The 21,977-nt window shown below is 35.6% G+C and overlaps 2 protein-coding genes across 3 annotated transcripts in view; one reads left to right on the plus strand and one right to left on the minus strand.

Moving 5' to 3' along the window:
* The window catches only part of Rpb7 (DNA-directed RNA polymerase II subunit Rpb7), a 525,952-nt gene that overhangs the window by 40,992 nt on the left and 462,983 nt on the right, over window positions 1-21,977 (plus strand). Inside the window, exon 3 of one of the 2 annotated variants that reach the window (XM_067120360.1) lies at window positions 4,349-4,505. The exons of the other annotated variant lie outside the window; for it this stretch is intronic. The gene's annotated coding sequence lies outside the window, so the exon portion shown is untranslated. The remainder of the gene's footprint in view (window positions 1-4,348; window positions 4,506-21,977) is intronic. 2 annotated transcript variants of the gene reach the window in all.
* The window catches only part of LOC136848112 (uncharacterized), a 408,534-nt gene that overhangs the window by 39,020 nt on the left and 347,537 nt on the right, over window positions 1-21,977 (minus strand). The window lies entirely within an intron of this gene.

A 21,977-nucleotide genomic window follows, 5' to 3' on the forward strand; every position in this document is an offset into this window, starting at 1 on the left:
TTTTTTTTTAATTGATAATAAGTTCGTCGTCCCGTGGGCTCGAACCAACGAAAGACAAGAACTCAGGACTACAGTGACGTCTTTACCCACACGGCCAACAAGTGAGGTATAAGTTGATACCGACCCTCACCTACAAATCACCGTCGAACTCAGGTATTTGTATTTAGAATCGATATCAACCCACCTCTGCCATGCTGACCATGTAGTGCGTTTGTCGTATGTAGCCATATTATGAAAGAATTTTTATCACATCAGATACCTGAGTTCGACGGTGATTTGTAGGTGAGGGTCGGTATCAACTTATACCTCACTTGTTGGCCGTGTGGGTAAAGGCGTCACTGTAGTCCAGAGTTCTTGTCTTTCGTTGATTCGAGCCCACGGGACGACGAACTTATTATCATCTAAAAAAAATTCCCCTTTGGTAACGTATATGAAAATATATTATTTCCAAGGTAGAGCGAATTGGATATTAAAGGACGTTTATAGCTTAATGCTTGTATATGAATCACGGTGATGTGATAAAAATTCATATATATATGTATATAGATAGATAGATAGATAGATAGATAGATAGATAGATAGCTTTTCTATGTGTAAGTTTGGAATTAAAACCAGAAAGATTACCTTAAATATAAAATTACACATGCAAACGCACATTATATATATATATATATATATATATATATATATATATATATATATATATATATATATATATATATATATATAGATATATATTATATATGCATATATACATATATATATACATACATAAATGTGTGTATACACACACAATGAGAGAGACATTTTTTCTCCTGAATTGTGCTTTTTATAAATGACATTAAAGATTGAATACATAACTGCATGACCTACTAAAGTAACTGTGAAGAGCAGTGACGACAGTGCGGTACTGGTGATAGAAATTCATTTCTCGCTATAATGATTCCACTGGCCCGTTGCTAACTGAACGTAAAATACGTCTAATCCTTCAAATAGTTAATGACGACAGTGCGGTGTTGTGCCTAATCACATTGTATGTCCTACTGTTAAAAACCCCAAACGTTTAGATAACATTGATAAGTACCTCTGTGAATAGATAATTCCTTTCATGGAACACATGGCTTACTGTGAAAAGTACCAAAACACTTATTAAGAATAACGACTAGTTCTGTGAATACGTAACGATGTGATAGCGCGTAAGAATGATTATTATTATAAGATTGCGTGGCGCGTCTAGTTATTTGTAAGGAGGGCTGGTGATTCAGTATACTTGGCGGTCGAGGTATGATGGGAGAAAAGCGTTGCTTTTCCATTCATGTGAGATGCTTTACACATTCAGTAAGTGATCCGCTTACGTTACTTTATGGTGTATCTACTTATTTCTATCGGAAGGCTCTACTAAGTTAAAAAAAAATAAATAAATAAAAAACATGCTGGCGTATAATGTAAAATCAGCATATCGCTGTACCAGTAATTTTTTTTATTTTGCTTCTTCCCTCTATACGGGAAAAGATGCCTAGATTTCTACAGTTCCGTTAGAAAGCAGATCAACTGCACTGTAAACAACCTTTGTTCTAGATATGAGTATCATATTTTGCGAATCATCTAAACCTCCTAAGATATGATATATACAGTATATATATATTCTATATATATGTATGTATGTATATATATATATATATATATATATATATATATATATATATATATATATATATATATATTCACGCACACACACATAGTGTATATATATAAAAGTATGTGTATGTTCAGAAGTAAATTGTCCTTTCCCAGTGCTGCAGTATTCTCCCGTGAAAACATTAGTCAACACTGAAAATTGATATTCTTATCAAGCAACTTATTTTCCCTCACTCATTAGAACATTCTGCGGACGTCACAGGTCATACGATAACTAAACCTTAATTTTCAGAAAACACGTTCTTAAATTATTGGTCTGCTTTCAGATATTATTTAGTTCAGTGAACTTTGATCAAATTCTGATTGTAATACTGTTAAAAATGCAAAATATTGTATATTTTCTCTAGTAAAAGATAAAATGACGTCTCCCATAGTTTTGACAAGCTCCCATTAACCTGAATCTTTTCCTTTTTCCAAAAAACTTTCCCTCTTGTGGTCGTTCAAATAGATGCTCCACATTGTTTAAACTAGAATCACTATCACCGGTTCTGTTTGTTTACACTATCATTTCTTTAAACGTTAGCCGGTTAGGTGAATATAAAGAAGATAGACAGACAAGTAAATACGCAGAATAGATTTTGAAAATTTCTCCACTCTGTTGGCAAATCTTGATTGATAGAGGCAGTTGGATGAATATATGGCGCAACTACAACCTGTCTTTGATGTGGCTTGAAATTTACATTTTTTATATAACATAAATGACCACCGTCTCTGTTCAGTTCCACATGAATTTTTACGAAATATATAGACCTGCGTATGTAAATTTACGATTTACATACACTGTCAATCGTAAATTAATATGAATTACATTATTTTGCTAAATTAATTTTCAGTATTTCTACGCAATTTTTTTTAATAAAGCGTCGCCAGTTCACTTTAAGATAAAATCTTGGAATAACAACTTTCCGAAATAAAGATAAGCATGAAATTCGTGAACTGCAAAAGCAAATCAAAATCGGGAGGGAAACAGCTTTCCTTGCGTGTAGAGGAAGTCCCTTAAACAAATACTGAAGCCTTAGGAAAATTGCAGTCATAAAAACAGTGCAGCCGGAAGGAAAGTCCAACAAGATCCCAGTTCAAACCTTATATCGGTCTAATGATGTTATTTCACGAGCACTGGGCAAGGCGCTTTGAATTATTCAATGAGGCAGGAAGGTGTGTGTGCTCGGAGTTCGGCGCAGTTTATCCAGGCAGTCATTAAACATGTAGAAGAACAAATTTGGTGTCTGCATCTGTTTTGTCGTAGCAATTTACGGCCCATTACCTAGGGGCCGCTTCGATTCAAAACAACGGATAGCCGGGAAATCCAAACTTGCTGAACATCTGAATGTGTTTTATTGGCGGAGGGAATTAATACTAATTATTAGAAGTCTTTCAAGAACACAAGAGCTCCAAGCTTGATCATATTTTAGAATACAGTTACAAAGTTTTTCTTTTTCGCCATGAAATCTCTTGAACTTCTGCAATCAAACATTATTTCAAAGTATAATAAAAAATCTTCTTTATATATTATGAATAATACTTTTTAGTGTGTGTACCTGAGTTTTTCAAAATGGCATGCTGAGAGCTACTAATAAAATGAAAGATTCCTCATAATCCCGTAACGCTATCGCTTGTTTTATGAAATTTAGGCTGTACAAAAGTTAAGTATACCTTAGTTTTACCAGACCACTGAGCTGATTAACAGCTCTCCTAGGGCTGGCCCGAAGGATTAGACTTATTTTACGTGGCTAAGAACCAATTGGTTACTTAGCAACGGGACCTACAGCTTATTGTGGAATACGAACCACATTATAGCGAGAAATGAATTTCTATCACCAGAAATAAATTCCTCTAACTCTTCATCAGCCGGCAGGGGGAATCGAACTCCGGCCCAGCGAGTGCCAGTCCGCAGCTCTACCGACTGCCCAACGAAGGCTGTACAAACAAACTCTGGGGCACTATTAGCCATTCAAAGTTTAGACAGTGTAAAAAAGGAGCTGGATTGGTTGGACAGCAAGATAAATAGAGCCAGAGAAAAAGGAGATAACGTACAGGGATCAAAGGTGGAAATGGGAGAAAACCCCGCAGTGCAGTTGTGCTAAAAAGAAATAGTTATAGGTTTTAGACAGCAAGACTGAAGGGAGGAAGCTAGAATGGAAGTATAGAAAGGAGCTAAAAATTGGGTTCAGCTAGGGGCCGAAGGGACGCTGCAGTCACCCGATTAAGGTGCTCTGACGGCACCATCCCTCAACAGAGGAAATATACTAACGAGAATCATGTTTTTATTATGAGTCACATGCGGTGTTAACTCAGTTATGTAATAAGTTATATGCTCTGTCGGGTCGAACTTGTATATCGTACAACATTCTGTGCGAAGTCTTCATACGTCGACATTCCCATTCAGTGTCTTTGCACCAATAATATCTTGTAAGGACATCATACAAACTAGTGTTTCCTGTTGAAAGATTCTTACCATGAAGTCTCCCGTACATAGAGTTTAATACCCTCATAACATATTAACCATTCGGTCATCAGTAAGTCCGCTGGGATGACGCTGCTAGCCCAGTGTTCTTCTTCACCACTGCTGTGACCTACCACACTCAAGTATCTACGAGGTACATAGTTTCTGCATATGACAACAAGAGTGTAACAGTTTTATTTTTTTCAGAAAACACCATCGATCTGACGATTTTTGCTGACGAGGCAAGGATGATAACCAATTGCCCACGGGAACTGAATATGTATGTAACAGTCACTGTGGCATTTTGTCATTTAACCGTCCAGGGAAGAGAGCTTCAATGAAAAGCTTTTTACGCTAGGTAAAGGTAAGCGCACCAAGAATGGCACTTTCTTTGATGTTTCCCAATGAACTTTATATATATATATATATATATATATATATATATATATATATATATATATATATATATATATATATATATATATATATTCAGTAGGAGAATAGGTACCAGCCCTCCAGCTGGGGAGTTAAACAGTGGCCCAGCGACACTTGTCATAGGCATTGGGACCTGTCCCCACCTGGCTGTCGGCCTAAGAAACAGATCAGAGCCTGCCCTATGAGCCTACAGAGGCCCAGGAGGACTTTAACTTAATATATATATATATATATATATATATATATATATATATATATATATATATATATATATATATATATATATATATATATATATATATATATATATATATATATATATATATATATATATGGTGAGGTAAGACGTGAAACACAAAATGAACTTCTGAAACACATAAAAGTCAAGAAACAGGAAAATCAGGACAGGAAATGATGACACGAAATAAGCTGGAACAAGTACGATAGGGACGACGATGAAAATACTTGAGTGGCTTCGAAAAAAGCATGAAAACTCTTCCCTGACAAGGGAGAGAAGTACACCCTAAAAGTAACCAGGCGATGAATGTTATTCAGTTTTCCGTTGTAATAGTGCATTCGGTTGGGAAGGACGTCCAAATAGGCTTTCCTGTTTTTGAACGCTGACAAATCCCCCAAGTCTGGAACTGGGTGATAGAATATTTGGTGAATAGACGAGCCAAAGGAAATGAATATCTGCGTGTTGAAAGGAATCAGTATGACTGTGCAGGGTCTCAAAAGATTTTAAAATCGATCGTTCTTCTTGATTTAAGCAGCGTAAATATAGAAAGACGTTTACCAGATTTTCCGCAGACAGAAAAGGTGTAAAAAATAACGAAAACACTGGTATCCCAAAGGAACAAGACAAATGAAGAGAGAGAGAGAGAGAGAGAGAGAGAGAGAGAGAGAGAGAGAGAGAGAGAGAGAGAGTCGGGCTGTCATGAAGCACTGACTCGGGTGAAGGCAAAACAAAACTTCTTCAAAGCATAAGTCTGCCTTTTCTTCCATACGACCGCCGATTGCCGGCCAAGTTATTCCACCAACTTTGATTAAAATAAGTTGTCCGGTAAACTTGTCCGGAGTTAAGGGCCAAACCAACTTGTCAGACAGAGAAGTCGAGGCGACGCCTGATCAACTTTGAAATGTACCATGATATTTATTTTGTTTGTTTTACCCACGGCGGCAAAGAGACCTTCTATCAAAATCAATGAAACGCTGCAGAGAGGAAATAAAAGTCTTCATCTGTAACTCTCGCTGTCGATGTCCCTGTCTGTCTGTCTCTCTCTCTCTCCCTTTCACACACAAACGCGCACACACGTGCACGCACTCACACCCACACAAATGTTGTGAGGGATACTGGAAATTTAAATGCTGTCTGAAGATATAACTGGTCTGTTTGTTGAAACCTTCAAGATAGACTGTATATAAAAAAAAAGGGATAACAGGTCTAGAGAGAACTATTCGTTACCAGCAGATGGGCATTAAGCTTGGCTTGTCCTGACAAAAAATGTACATTAGCACATCCTTCATGTCTACACATTCAACAGGCATAAGCCCAGAATATCGTACGTGACAACGCTATAAATCAAGATAACTCATGTTTAGCTAATTATTAAAATGAACTTGATTGCCTTATTATGGGCTAAAAGAACCCTTCTACTTGATCAAGAGCTGTTGAATTACTTGACGTTCGAGTATTTCCTGTCCCAAAATTTGTGTTGTTTTTACGACGTTGATGACCAGAGTCGTTGCAACACCAGCTTTCATGAAACAATCAGTCAGTTGCTGATCTTATACACGTTATGAAGCCTTCCAAATTCTGGAGGAATTAAGTGTTATTTTTGACGTCACACCAGCTCATACTCAGCTCAAGAGTTAAGAAGGCATCTTCCATGGTTGTTCCCAATTACCCTCAGTCTTAATCATGCTTGTTTAGCGTCTATGAAAATGTTATCACTTGGAGCTGAAGGGTAACGCCTTCCGGTTCTTTTCAGGTCCTTAGAGATGAGACTGCTAACTCCACACCCTTTTCTCGACTCCCATTTGCCGTCAGTAGCCATTCAAAGTATAGTTAACTTGTAGCAGTAGGCGGAGATTGAACCACTCACCGAGTGAATGTGGGGCAAGGGATACCTGTGAGCTACGATATTTTACACACACACACACACACACACACACACACACACACACACACACACACACATATATATATATATATATATATATATATATATATATATATATATATATAGTTGGTATGTTAATATAGGGCGTCATTTTCTCCAGAAACTTTATAAACACTTCATTGTCCCTTCTCAAAAAGCTTTGAAATCTTCTAAGTGTGAAATCTCCAGCTCTCTCTCGAAGCTTATATAAGAGAATTTGCGCTCTTTTCTTCGTAACTACTTTTCATCCATTATTTTCTTTTTCGTATCCTCTTTGTACTAGTTTTGATATCCAGCCCTAGTATGTTTAAATATGGTGCCTCTTTATTCAATGCTCGCCGTGTATTACCCCTATGTGGCGTGATGAAGTATCACCGAGTATAACAATAATTTTCAGGCAGGGCTGGTACGTACAAACTGAGGTTTGTTCAATCCAGCTGAAGGTATGGTGTTTGTTCAGCCAGCAGGTTTGACAGACACGTTTGACAGTGTATGGCCATTTAGTCAAAGCTGTTTTTACTTTGCTTTCAGCAGCAATTCAGCTCTGAACGTACTAATTGGAATCTCAGGGGAACGAAAGCATTTTCCCTTACTACTGGTCAAAAACCTATATGCGAAAGCCTGGTTTCAAAGACGAAATTGCCCACTCTCTCCCCATTATCTCTCTCTCTTTCTGGTAACATCTTAAATACCTTACAGGTACTATTCCTATTTAAATTGTTATAATAATACTGTAGAATCAGGAGTATTCAATCAGTGTTATATGTACATCTAAACCAAAACAGTTCAGAAAGCACGTATATTGTAGAATTACCTTATAATCTAACCTGATGATGATCAATGAGGGAAGAAAATAGCACCATAGCCAAGTCAATAGCACCAACACAGATCTATCTCTATATTCCATATCAAGTTGGTTTTTTCTCTCTCGTTCTCTGTCTCCATCGCCACCAGTTTAAAATTCCTTTCATACCGTTGTGTTTCACCTAATTTTCCCCTAGGCTGTTACCCCTTACCTTAAATGTTCACTAACTGTCTGATTCAAGAAATTAAGCCTTTGCCATCAGCAGCTAAAACCCGAGGGAGTGAAGAGAAATACGGGGAACTCATTGACTAATCCGAATATTATTTGAAAATGCTTTTAAGTATAAATTATATTAATACTTTTTAGTTGAACATATCTGTCATAGAGATTAACTAAAATTCATCAAGTAATGTAGAAAATGATCAACACATTTTAAAAAATGCCCAGGATGTAAGTTGCCAGATATCACATTACTAATTATTTGTTGATAAATAATCTGTTACTTTTACTGTAGGCAACAGTAATTTTCCATAAGCATATGAATAAAATCATCGAAGGGATGGCAACATATAGGGATCAGGTAAATTTACGAATCTCAAAATAAATAAATATTAAGCAAGTCAAATGGCAGCGAACACCGCGGAGTAATACACCGAAGTTACCAGCTGACACCAAAACATCCAAAGGCGGTGTGATTTTGTATGTGATTTGTGTGACAAGTGCAATGCTATATTGTCTCCTGTTTTCCGTGTTACGGTGCGTTTTTTATCGGATTTTGTTGGCTAGCATTAGTAAGAACGAAAGTTTAATTACCTGAAGAATGGCTCTAAACCTTGTATCCTGCAGAATAAAGGAAACAATGGGTCTTCCTGCATGGCGAACTCATGCTTTATAGTAGCCAGAATAGGTGTAGTACATGATGAAAGCTTTGTGAAGACGCCTCTCTCACTCGACACCTACCCGTGCTGAGCAGATCAACACGAAAGTGTTATGCTTATATCATTTTAAAAACAGTTAAAGACTAATCTTCGTCTGACAGCATAATGCGAAAGAAATTAGTTTTTGTGTATGGAAAAGTGTCCATTAGGACTGTAGGCCTAATGCACCACATCAAGACCGTAAACCATTTTTGCTGATATTCTACCTTGTTTTGGATTGCGAAGAGTGAATCGGTGCCAAATGGTCACAAGACATCATTATTTTACGCAACGAAGTTCGGGCGAGGGATGGAAGGAAGACATTCTTACGTTCTACTGTTGAATATCATATTGCTACAGAGGTAAGGAGTTGGCTGAGTTTATGTTCATAAGTGCTGTGCCATCATCGTGAGCGTTTTTTACCTCAGCTTTTTCTTTAGGGAATTAGACGTACAAAGATGGCGAGTTCCTATATGTATACTGTATATATTTATATACATATACATACATTATATTAGTCATCATTAAGTCGTTTTCTCTAACTGTGTGGTTCTAGAATGAAATGCCTGTGGTTACCGCCAAATTCATTCATCTCTGCATCGTGGGTAAACCCCTTGCAGAAAACACCTATCTTAGTAAGTCTCCGCTTCTTGCTCGCAGTACTTACGAAAAATATACGCTCGGTGCTAAGCTATTGTCCCCCCACAGTCTGGAAGCAACGTGATTTATCCTCTTACCATTTGTCCTCCCCCCCAAAATAGGGGCTGACCTCATAAAACAATGCTGGCACTAACGAGCCCTTTATTCAGCTCTGTAGACTAGAGGACCACGTAATCTTAGTATTGAACAAATTCCCACATGTTTCATATCATCAGTTATCCTTGACACATCATGAAAAATTCAGCTCAGCTGCTCCAACCTTTCATCATGTACACGTATTCTGCACACGCATATATATATATATATATATATATATATATATATATATTTTATATATATATATATATATATATATATATATATATATATATATATATATATATATATATATATATATAAACAATGCATTTTTATATATATGCATAAATATACATTATATATATATATATATATATATATATATATATATATATATATATATATATATATATATATTGTGTGTATGCACTGTTTTAGTACCTGCCCTCGACGCTGGAATTTTTGCTGTCCTTAAGTTTCCTTAATATTCTTACTCAGATAATACTAAAATATATCCCATATTTGCTGTTACCGAAATATTTACAGACGAATGTTGTTACCCACTCGGACCTTTTTTAAGTTCGTGATTTGTCTGCTACGCGAGTCGACCACCTAATCAGACTATTTTTTTTTTCATGTAGACTATCGTGGGTAAGGATGTGTAGTGCATTTGGAACGTCGTATAATAATAATACCTGAACCTGATTGGTTCTTGTGTTCTTAGTTTCGCTAATTATATGGTATTTTGGAATTTAAGCGTTCATTGCGAAAACCGGCATCAATACTAGTTTTGGTAACTTTGGTGCACGATTAATTCTTGTTCCATATGTTATATCGACTTGTTTAATTTTTGGATTTGTTGTTAGTATGTTCAATGTTTATTACATTCATTTAGGCTACATAGTAGTTTAAAGATATCAGACATATATTGTAAAATTGTAGGCTTTTGGGTGCGGGGAAAATGCGTAATTGTGAATTTTTTTTTAAGAATAGTCAACTATTCGTAAGTTAGCCTACTCCTGCAAGGTCTGATATTGATTAAGGTAAGGTTTGTTGACCTTATGATAAATTTTTACATTAAACCATAATCGTTTTCTAGAATTGAAAATGTTTTCCTATGTGTTAGTTTGTGTTCCAACATTCGTTTCAGTAGCAAACTTGTAGGTTTAGTTGTAAAGATATTGGGCTCTTTCATCAAACACTTAAGGGGGACCATAGAGGGAACTTGGGGTTTTGGATGTGGAAAATACAAGAGTGAAATACATGATACTTCTGCAAGTTGTGATTGTGATTAAGATAAGGGTTATTGAAGGTTTTAAAAGTGACATCATGCACTAGGCAAGTAAGGACTTGGTAACCTAGGTTATGTTAGTCTGGGGGTTCATGGGGCTGAAGTCCCCAGGCGAGGTAAGGATCCAGCGCCTTAGGTTAGGTTAGGCATGGTTAGGTCAGGTTACAAACCTATTATTCATTTTAATTTACAGTTTCATAGGTTAGGTTAGGTGGGGGTTAAGGTGGGCCAAGCCCTTTCCCCAGCCAAAGAAAACACAGTGCCCTAGGTCAGTTTGGAACATTTTATTTCCATTTACATTGCCTCAGGTGTAGGGCTGGTCTTCCCTCCCCCTCCCCCCTTTGACCAGGTAAGTACCTGGTGAGCTAGGTTTGGTTAGGTAAATTATAACCTTGTGTATTACACTTGTTTGGTGTTTTGTCCCACCCAACAAACCCTGCTTTCCCACTGTGGCCTCCAGTAATTGTATGATATAAAGGGTGGCAGGGGAGGGGGGGTCCAGTATCTCCAGAACTTCGTATGTGCTAATGAAATGAATGTCAAAATTGCTCAAATCATGCATTAAAACTTAGGAAAATCATGACTTTTACTCTGGAATATGAATATGATTTATAGTAAGATTATATAAGTTTATATATTACATATATGTATAGTGAATATATCTGTACATAATATAATTTATAATAAAATATATATATATATTATATGTATTATATATATATGTATATATTATATATGTAGATATATATTTATATATAATTATTTATTCATTTATATATGTAAATTATATTTATATGTATATGATATATATACTAATTATACATATATAAATATGACTGAAATATTTTGTTAAAACAGAATTCCATCAAATGTAAGGGACCTCTTAGAAACGTCAAAATGTGGAAAATAAAGGATATATTTCAGAGACCAAACTGTCTCCCCATTCAATATTTGTCTGAGGAGAGAGGCATTTGGTCTCTGAAATATAGCCTGTATTTTCCACATTTTGGAGTTTCTATGGGTTCCCTTATACTTGATACACACATATATATATATATATATATATATATATATATATATATATATATATATATATATATATATATATATTTCATTTATTTATTTCTGGACAAGAAATCTATTCATCCTGTAGAAGCAAACTAACAGGTTAAGATCAGTATAAATCTTAGTCATGGACTTATTGCCCAGAAAATAAACACCAAAATGCTTCAGAACAAGAATCAAGGTCAGCAACTCATTTTTAATCTTCACTTTATTACACTGGTGCTAATTGAATTTTGAGAGGTAGGGTACAGGCTGTTGACCACCTTTCTGCATTAGCTTGGTGCCAGTTCTCAGATTGCCTCAGATTGCAAACATCTACTGCAATTTTGAATGCCTCATCAAAGTCTGGTGACTTAAGTATGGACAGTGTACTCAGTAACCAGTTAAGTGCCTCAAATGTTGCGTGGCACCAAGTTGTTTCTTAGGTACTTTCTCTTATCTTGGGCAGAACTCCTGGTAGTATCTGGTCATTCCAAGAAGTGCTACGTGATTGAGATGTGGTATAGAGCAAAACAGGCAGTTATTGCATGGGCAGGTCTATCAGAACTGCACCATACAACATGCTCAAGGGGCCCTGATGGTAGCAGGCTAATTGTCACACATGTAGAGTGGCCTCTACTGTAGTCTTTTACACAACATGTATAGCCTTCTCATGTTCTCTTCCACGTGTTGCTGTAGATGATTATGTCATCGGTACAGGCAATGACCCCATCCTGCTAATGTATTAGGCTATTGATCATATGAGAGAAGATAGCAGGAGCATTCTTCATGACCAAGGCCATTACAGCTTATCCATGCACCCTTAGAGAGTCATGAAAGTGAAGGTTTCATAGCCTTGATCCATGGTAACAACACAGTCATCTGTTCTATGCTGAAGGTCGGAATCTGTGTAACTTTGTCCACATAGCAGTAATCAGTGCAGAATCTGACTTGCCAGTTGGACTTTCCAACACATATGCATGGCAAACTCCACTGACAGGAGCTGAGTCAGATGAGCACATGCAAAAGTATGTAATCAATTTCTTTGCAACAGCTGTTGCTTGTGCAGTGCCACTCAGTAGGCATGCTGATTGAGGAGTGATGCCTCCCCTGTGTACATGGTTATGACTTCACTTGTCTGAGCTGGTATGTCAGGAAACAGTTTTGAAAATTCAGTGACCTTGGAGGGACTTCATGAAGGGGATGACTAGTGGTTCCCTCAACACCTTCCAGTCTCTACGCTGAGCATGGGTATTTGCATTAGCAGTTTTCTTTGCAGGTGCACGCTTTTGTGCAACTGACAATGTATGGTGGCAGCCAGTGGTAGTATGACACCAGTGGTATATGACACCAGTAAGGGGTTTCTTTTCAAGCAGGGCAACATCACTGGTGCTTGATCATGCTTGGATTGAGTTGGACCTGATGATGTACGGGTAGCTCATCAGTTCCTCATTGTGGCACAGAACTACTGGGTAGGGTTCTCACGACAGGTGGTGGCACAGGCCCAAGTTAGCTTAGGTGGAAGGACCATGGCCAGCAGGTCTCATGACATCTTTGAAGGTATGCTATGTTGAGGGCACTCTGTGAATCACCAGAGTGGGTTACCCTTTGGACGTCGTAGTCTCTCTTGCTGGAATTATTGTCATCTAGCCTTCAAATGTGGTGCTGACTTGGTCATCTTCCAGCTTCTTTTTGCCATTCTTTTGGCCAGCTGACTGCCTTCATAGGTGTCAACTGCCTAAGCCTAAATGCAAGGATACTCAAAGTAGGGCCTAAGGAGAACAGGCCTTTGTTAGATTGATGTTTCATTGGTCAGGCCGTTGTGTACAGCCCCTGAGACAGCCTGTAGGCGAGGGTTCTCTTTACCTGGTTGTGATCTCAGGGCGTCAGTAGATGGGATAATGGAGGCATCAAGTCTGACTGTTTTAGATCTGGAGGTGACAGCTGTTTTTAATCAGGCGACTCTCTCCAGTTTTCTGAAATAATTTCAAGAGGATATCTTGGAAATGTCCTGAAAACTGAAGGCAAAACCAGTCAGAAACCCTTTGTTATATGTTTTCCTTTGGTACGATTGCAAATAGGCTATACATCACATTTTTGGTGATTTCAAACACAAACACACACACTAACAATCATATATATATATATATATATATATATATATATATATATATATATATATATATATATATATATATACTAGTGTCGAGAGGCCTCACAGCACTATATATATATTTATATTTATATATTCATATATATTTTCGTGATTCAGTATATATATATATATATATATATATATATATATATATATATATTCTGTAATATATATATATTTTGTGTGTATGTATGTATGTATAACTTCTGTCATTAGAATTAAAACATGATTGAAAGTACAAATAATATATGGCTACAAAGAAAGTAAAAAACTGATTGCAGGATCTTTAACATTTGCTTTTAGGAATTCTCAAGCACACTACGTACAGCTGAAAAGGCCACAAAGGAAACACTTTTTTTGCGGAAAGAACTACCAAGATTAAAGGAGTATAAAAAGGTAATTACATTTGAGGTTCATTTTCAGTTCAGGAACAAAGCTGCCTTGAATCCCAGGTACTGTCTTAGCCTAACCAAGGAGAGGCTAAGGACATTAACAGGAATTAGTGATAATCCCAAGTTTCTCTTTTAAACCTGCGTCGTTGGTTAGCTGTATTGATGCAGATTCTAAGGTGTCTGTAGACTCAGTTATATATTTCTACAGGCCAGATCAGTACTCTTTGATCTTTAGCTTCGGTTTACAATGAGAGCAGTATTCTTTTGGCCAGTTTCTACTAAATATTAACGTTAATTTTTCTGCCATTTAATGCCTTACTCGTCTAACACAAATAAACCGAATCAGAGGCTATGCATGGGCTTTTGTGAGCGATGGTTCGACTCTTGAGGACAGTTTCTTATTTGTAGTTTTCTTTATATATGACATTATATTAACACTGAATATTTTCAACATTGATGTAATGAAATCAAAGCCAGTGAATTCAGGCAAACAGTGGGTGTTCCTTTGAAAAATTTATCGTTGTTTTACTTTGTCATAAAAAGTCTAAATAGATTTATTATAACAAGTATCCAAAAATATTACCATTACCTATTTTATCAATGTTCCGTTGTTCGTTATCCAATAATTATGCTTTGACATCTCGTAATGCCTACAGGAACATTAAAGAGAATATAGAGATTTTCTTTTTAATGTAATGTCCTGAAAAATTAGGTACATAAGTTGAATAATCAGTTGCTTTTCTATGTATTCTAAATTTACGCAGAAAAGGTTCAAGTCCTGTAGCAGTGTTTAAAAAGGTAAGTAACCATTTATCTTGTTGTAGCTTGAATTTGATTTACGAGGCTTGTTCACTCAATTTTTCTATTAGATTATTTACACTTACGTCTTTAGGTGTAACAACCTGAGTGTCACCAACATACCGAAACCATGGTGCAGGTTTTTGAATAGTCTTAGGAATATGATGTATCACATGAAACATCCATTCTCTAAGTTAGCGAGAACGTTCGTTACAGAGTTTTCCATTAAGAATGAACTTACATTCACAAACACCAAATGTAATTAATTCCAAATTTTGATTTTTTAGTGGTAAATCTAATGCGGTTAATTCGTTTTAACGATACTATAACACCGATTCAGTTGGTAGTGATGTAAATAATAAACATATTATAACTTACAAATCAGGAGTTGGAATTGATCATGATGTTGGTTAATTTTTTCGTAAGGGCTACTGAATTAACCAAAGGTGCCAGAGATAGTTCCTAACTGCAACGATGGCAAAATAACTAGATTTTATGGAGGTTTGCACAAGACGAAGTACTGTGGTCTGTGGAGCTAAGTTTGTAAAATATTTTTAAAGTTTATAGGAAACAGTCTACAGCGGTAATTTTAGGCCTCTGTTAGAAACTATGTCCGCCACCTTTCTGATTACTTCATGAGACCTAAGAGGAAAAATTCAACGGCATCGCGATCAAACCCAATTTGAATTAGTGGTCTTTGATGCATGTTCTTTAATTTAAGAAAGTGCCCATTGATTCGGTATTAGGCTATTTCAGAAATGAATTGGATCTCCCACATATAGTTACTCGAATTTTGTAATCAATAAAATATGTGTGAAAAAAAAATCGATAAACAAGCTTTTAATATGACAGTAACACTATCAACAGTTTTCTCAAATTTCTATATGTAAGTTTTTTAACCATTCTTAACGTAAGATTACTCAGTTTCCTGTAGCATGGTTTCAGTATACTAGATACATTTGGTTATTACACCTAAATACGTAGATGTGACTAACCTCGTAGAAAAACTAAATGAGTAGGTCCCGTCATTCAAATTCACATTATAAATAGAAAATATGGCTGCCTACCCATTTTCAAACACTGTTTTTAGATGTGAACCTTTTCAGTATAAATTAATTATATGTGGTAAAGCAACAAATAATTCAGCTTATGTTCATTATTTAACGGACGTCATATTTATACAGAAATCCACGTATTTTTTCAACGTTCCTGAGAGGATTATGAGTTGTCTCCAGGATTCCAGGAAAACGAGCGATAGAAAAATAGACAGTTGATACTTATGTTATCCAGCAAATATTTTTAAAAATACTTTTTATGATAAAGCTCGGGAGACATAATAAAAGTGACAAGAAGACAGAATTAAATGTGACAGGAAGACATGGTAACCTAGAACACCTTCGTTTTCCTTATTTCACAGGTATTGTGTTAATCAGAACAATGTTGAAAATATTCAGTGTAAATGTAATCTTTTCAGATAACAGCACGGTCCTCAACAGGGTACTAACATTGTTAGTAAAGTCCTATATATGGAATGTTTTTTTATTTGGGCCAGATGAACTATGAATTAAAATAATTCCAGAATAAATCAACACATATTCAGTTAGAACTAGTCAAAAGAATAATGCTCTTTGTGTGTACATCAAAGTGAAACATCAGAAAGAATTGATTGCTCCAATAGTATAATAATAATAATAATAATAATAATAATAATAATAATAATAATAATAATAATAATAATAATAATAATAATAATAATAATAATAAGTATCAAGACTTGAAAATAAAAATAAGGATGATATGGGATATGCCAGTGGAAATTGTACCCATAACCATAGGAACACTAGACACGATCCCAAGATCCCTGAAAAGGAATCTGGAAAAACGAGATGCCGAAGTAGCTCCAGGATTCATGCAGAAGAGTGTGCTACTAGAAACAGCGCACATAGAGAGAAAAATGATGGACTCCTAAGGAGGTAGGATGCAACCCGGAATCCCACAATATACAGTAAAAACCACCCAGTCAAATAGGGTGACTGCGATAGACAAGAAATAATAATAATAATAATAAAGTGATGATATTGTCTGGAGTCTGCTTTAATACAGCTAACAAATGAAAATAAATAGTCTGAATCTAAGTTCCGGTCTGTTCAATCCTAGACTTTATTCTGCACAATATGTTCAAAGACGATTTACGAGAGAACCGTCAGTAATCCTTTTAATGTTCTTAGCTTCTTCCGGGTTAATCACGAACCTGGATTAATCCAGGATAGCTGTTACCCATCTGAAGATCAACCTCAAATGCAATGAGTTTTATGAACAAAAATGGTTTTATATTCTGTAATCTTGGTTGTTTTTTTAAAACAGAGTTTTCTCTGTAATTTTCTCATTTGCATGTAGTTTGCTTGGGAATGCTTTAGTCCAGACGAAAGATATTCTCTCTCTCTCTCTCTCTCTCTCTCTCTCTCTCTCTCTCTCTCTCTCTCTCTCTCTCTATATATATATATATATATATATATATATACTTATGTATAATATACAGTATGTTTGTATATGTGTATATATATACAGCATATAGGCTATGTATATTATATGCATAGCCTATATATGTATATGTGTTTGTAGCCTATATATATAATATATATGAGTTTGTATGTATGTATGTATGTATGTATATATATATATATATATATATATATATATATATATATATATATATATATATATATATATATATATATATATATATATATATATATATATCTGATTTTGATAATCTAGAAGATGTTTTATGCTTCTGAATAATGTATCGGAATAATGTATCGATCTTAGTAGGTTTAGTGTTATATCACAAATCTCATTGTTATTAGCTATAGGTTGAGGTGTGTGCAGGAGAGCGAGGGAGAGGGCGAGATTAATGACTGATTGTGTTAACACATCACTAAATGTTCTTTCAGATTATTACACTGAGACAAATTCAATATTAAAATAGTGTTAAGTACAATTGGCATGCCCAAACCGCCATTACCAAATTCAGTCAAATTTTAGAACTTAAATGTATTGTCGTACTCTTTTCTTTGCCTATATAGGTTTTACGGGCTTTCCCCTTTCCCAACACAGCCCCGGACGAAGTGTCAATATTTACACCTAAAACTGTAGGTGGAGTAACTATTCCTTTTTGTCTTGACCCCTCCACCTTCCCTGCCCTGTTCTCTCCTCACGGTCGCCTTTCTTCTGTCGGGAAAGCATGGCCAGTGCTCTCTCAATTTGAAATGGCCAGTAAGCCGAATTATTAGCATTAATTGTTTGCCACCAGCTGTGACCTATGGAGTCTCGTTTCTCTTGATTATTTTATTAAGGTAGTTACATGGTGCTGCTGCCATGTTGACAGACGTTTCTCTTCTGCCAGAATTCGTCGTAAAGTATATTGTATTTTTTCCTCTTGTTGCCTGTTGTGCTGTACTTTTAAGTATTTTTTTGCACAATAAATTCTTTCTCTCTTGTGAGGTTATAGTAGTAAGATCACGTGCTGGCATAAGGGGAGCTTAATTAAAACGGCTTTAAAGGTGTTTGGCTTTTGAGAATGAGAAATAGCTGACGGACTTCACATTTCTCTCCTTAGATAAAAGTAAGATTAAAGAAAATAAAGATTCATATTCTGAGGTCGCATTGATTTACTGTTGTTTACAGGATGAACGTGTTTCAAAGGAAGGGAAATAGGAAGAAACTGCTTTAAGAAGAAAAGGTCATTAAAGCTTAACAAAAAAACGGCTTCAAAAGGTATTTTGACTTTCGAGGATGAGGAATATTGAACGATCTTCATATTTTTCACGTTAGATAAAAGTAGGATTAAAGAATAATCAAGACATAAATGTATATTACGAAGTCACTTTGATGTACACTAACGAGGTGAACTATCTTCTAAGGAAAGTAATACAAAGAACGGTTTATTAAAACAATTGATTTGCGAATGATAGTTGGATTTTCTTCAAACGAGGGAAGCCCATATAAATATGTTTCGGGATTAAAAAGTGTTTTATATGGAATTTCATAAATGTGTTGCTTGGAATATTGTCAGTCACTTTCAGAGCATATTTGAACTGCTTTTTCTGTCATCATGCCTCCTAAAATGGTTTCCATAACTTAGCTCAAATTTGATATTAACTTATTAGCTCAACATGAGACAGTGACTTTCGTTTTATGTTTACATGAGTGTGAATTACTTATTGTTCATTATTTGGAACTTATATGGACTGAAAATTCAGCCTTTGAAACTAATACATCTCTTGAATAGGCTGTTTAAATTCAAGCCTTCCTTATAAAAAACCTAACTCGAGGTTAGGTCCATAGAACTCCAATTAATTTGTATAAAACTAGGTTATTGATGAAGCGAAGCGGGTAACCACTTGTCCATGGGATAATTATATATATATATATATATATATATATATATATATATATATATATATATATATATATATATATATATATATATATATATATGTGTGTGTGTGTGTGTGTGTGTTTGTATGTGTGTGCGTATTATAAGACAGAATACGTTTGCACAGCGGGCCACAGCATATAGTGGTCGGGGTGACAAGCAGATAACCGGCCATCAGAAGATGATATAGTTATTGCCTTAATTTGTGTTGTTTCCTCTTTTAGCCTTGATGATGTAACTATGTTGTTATGAAACGCGTCGGCAATAATATATCACCTTCTAATGACCGGCTATCTCCTTGCCACCCTATCCTTATATATATATATATATATATATATATATATATATATATATATATATATATATATATATATATATATATATATATATATATATATATATATATACATATATGTAATATATATAATAAATATATATATGCATATATATATATATAATTATATTATTTATGTATATTAAACGCGAAAGCCCGTTTCTCATTGAGGATGAGGATTAAATGTGTTCATTCACTGCTGGTGGGGCGAGGTGGGGGGTGAAGTCATAGTTAGGGGCGCATTGGTGCCCTCTGTGATGCCATGCATATGCAGTTGGATGCCTGGGTCATCTCCTTAGGCTATATGCCATCTGTAAATGAATGAACTAACTTCTCTAATCCCCAGGAAAGGAGGTTATCGTTAGCATACACAAACTGCATACACATTCGAATGAACAAGCGAATGAAAGTAGCTGGGTGTCAGAAACTGTAAGAACTCCCGAAAACCTCGTGAAGTTTGAGCGTCATATGAAACTCAGAAATTCGCCAGTAAAGAAGTCTTGTTCAGTATCAAAGGACTTTTCAAGGCATCTGAATTTAGTTTGAGCGAAACTTTCTGGACTGTGATTTATTCTGTTGACAACAAACTTTGTAATAGCGTTTGACTTTGTTATTTCCTGCCGAGAGAAGCAAATGAAGCTTCTAGCAAAGTCAGTAGCTTATAATTACGTGAGAAAAGAACTGAAGGTCCAATATGGCTGTGGAAAACATAAGTTACTTAGGAAGAATACGGGGAAAAATATGAACCTAGTAAAAGAAAACAAGAAAAACAGGTATCTTGAAAAAGTTAAGTATGGTTTTATTTGTCTCAACAAGAGAGGCACGTCTGACAAGCATACAGAATCAATACGAGTCTCTGAAATTTTAGGCTGGGGAAGAAGTGATGGCAACGAAGGGAATTCATTTTCAGTTCGTAATCGGCAATTAGTACCTGAAACTCGTAGGGGGTGCACTGTAGGTATTACTACAGGTTGTATGCAGCGTTCCCTAGGTCCCTAACTTGATCTACTTTTTAGCCTTTTACTTACCTCTGTTAACGCTTTCATTTTTCCATCTTGCTCTGAATGGCTGAAGGTACCACAGTGCTTGACTTCATAGCCTAATTTTCATAATTTTTAACTCTTAGTAATTAGGCATTTTTCTGAAGAACACTCAACTTCATGAATAAGGAAAATGAAGTAAGGTAAACTGTTCGGAAATGCTTGAAGAACAGTCTAAGAGCTTGCAGACAAGGAAAAAATAATTATCTCCCAATTAGCCGCAATGTAAGTCAGTGATTGAAATATGGGATAATCATCAGCATATGTGCCCTCTTGAAGTGCTTCCAGTGTGTAAGATTAAAAGTCTAACGTAACAGGGAATGGAGTTAAGAGGAAGACCAGAAACTCCGTTAAGAACTCTTGATTATCGAAATTGTAATGGCCAGTAACACCAGTCGCTCCTGCAGATTTGCACAGAATATTTGCGGGTTTATTCACTGGTATTTGCTTGTAAAACCTTCTGGAATAATGCAGATTTTTTGTGATGTCCCTTTTTCGCTTTCGTTGCTTCATGAAACAGTTAACCTCCAAATAATCTTGCTCAATGAATATTGACGACGAAATTTGCTACTAAACGGTAAGAAGGTACGCTGTAAACCACTCATATATGAAGCTTCCTTCGCTAGTAAATTCTTTTACCATTTTGCCGCAGATCTCGCCTGTCCTGCAGTCCCCTGTCTTTCTTGCCCCCAACGTTGCCAAGATGGCTCAAGTCTCCTTCGCGTTGAGGGCTTTTATGGGGAAGAATGTGTATGTTCCGTTCCCAGCCGTCTTTAATCAAATTGCATAACTTTTTTTTTTCTTTTTACCCTTGTAGTTTTTGTTTGGGTATAATCGTATTTTTATTATTAGTGTGCTGCATAGATGTAGTTTATTGAAGGTAATTTCCTTAACAGTTTTTCCTTTTGGGTCTCTATTCTTTGCTTTATAGCCTAATTTACATAAAAGTCAGTTTTTTATTTTCAGTTTTTCAATATTCGTCGTTATTATTTTATTTATAATGTTTATGTGGTCTTATAATTTCCTCACAAGATGAAATTTAATAACAGAGTTGTAATGAATTAGGTTTTCCACAGATTATTATTACCATTCAATTGATAACGACAGTAAAACTGATTTAACATAAAATGCAGTACATCACAACTAGTCATCGATATGCATGCCAGATATAGAAGAATAGATAAGTAAGTGAATGAAACCTACATTAAGAAAAAAGTATCCAAAGATCAGAAAAAAATGAGTCATGTGTAGGGAGGCCTTGTATGTTTATACAGTAATTTTTATATC

The sequence above is a fragment of the Macrobrachium rosenbergii genome, chromosome 2, assembly GCF_040412425.1.
Source record: "Macrobrachium rosenbergii isolate ZJJX-2024 chromosome 2, ASM4041242v1, whole genome shotgun sequence".
Classification (NCBI taxonomy): Eukaryota; Metazoa; Arthropoda; class Malacostraca; order Decapoda; family Palaemonidae; genus Macrobrachium; species Macrobrachium rosenbergii.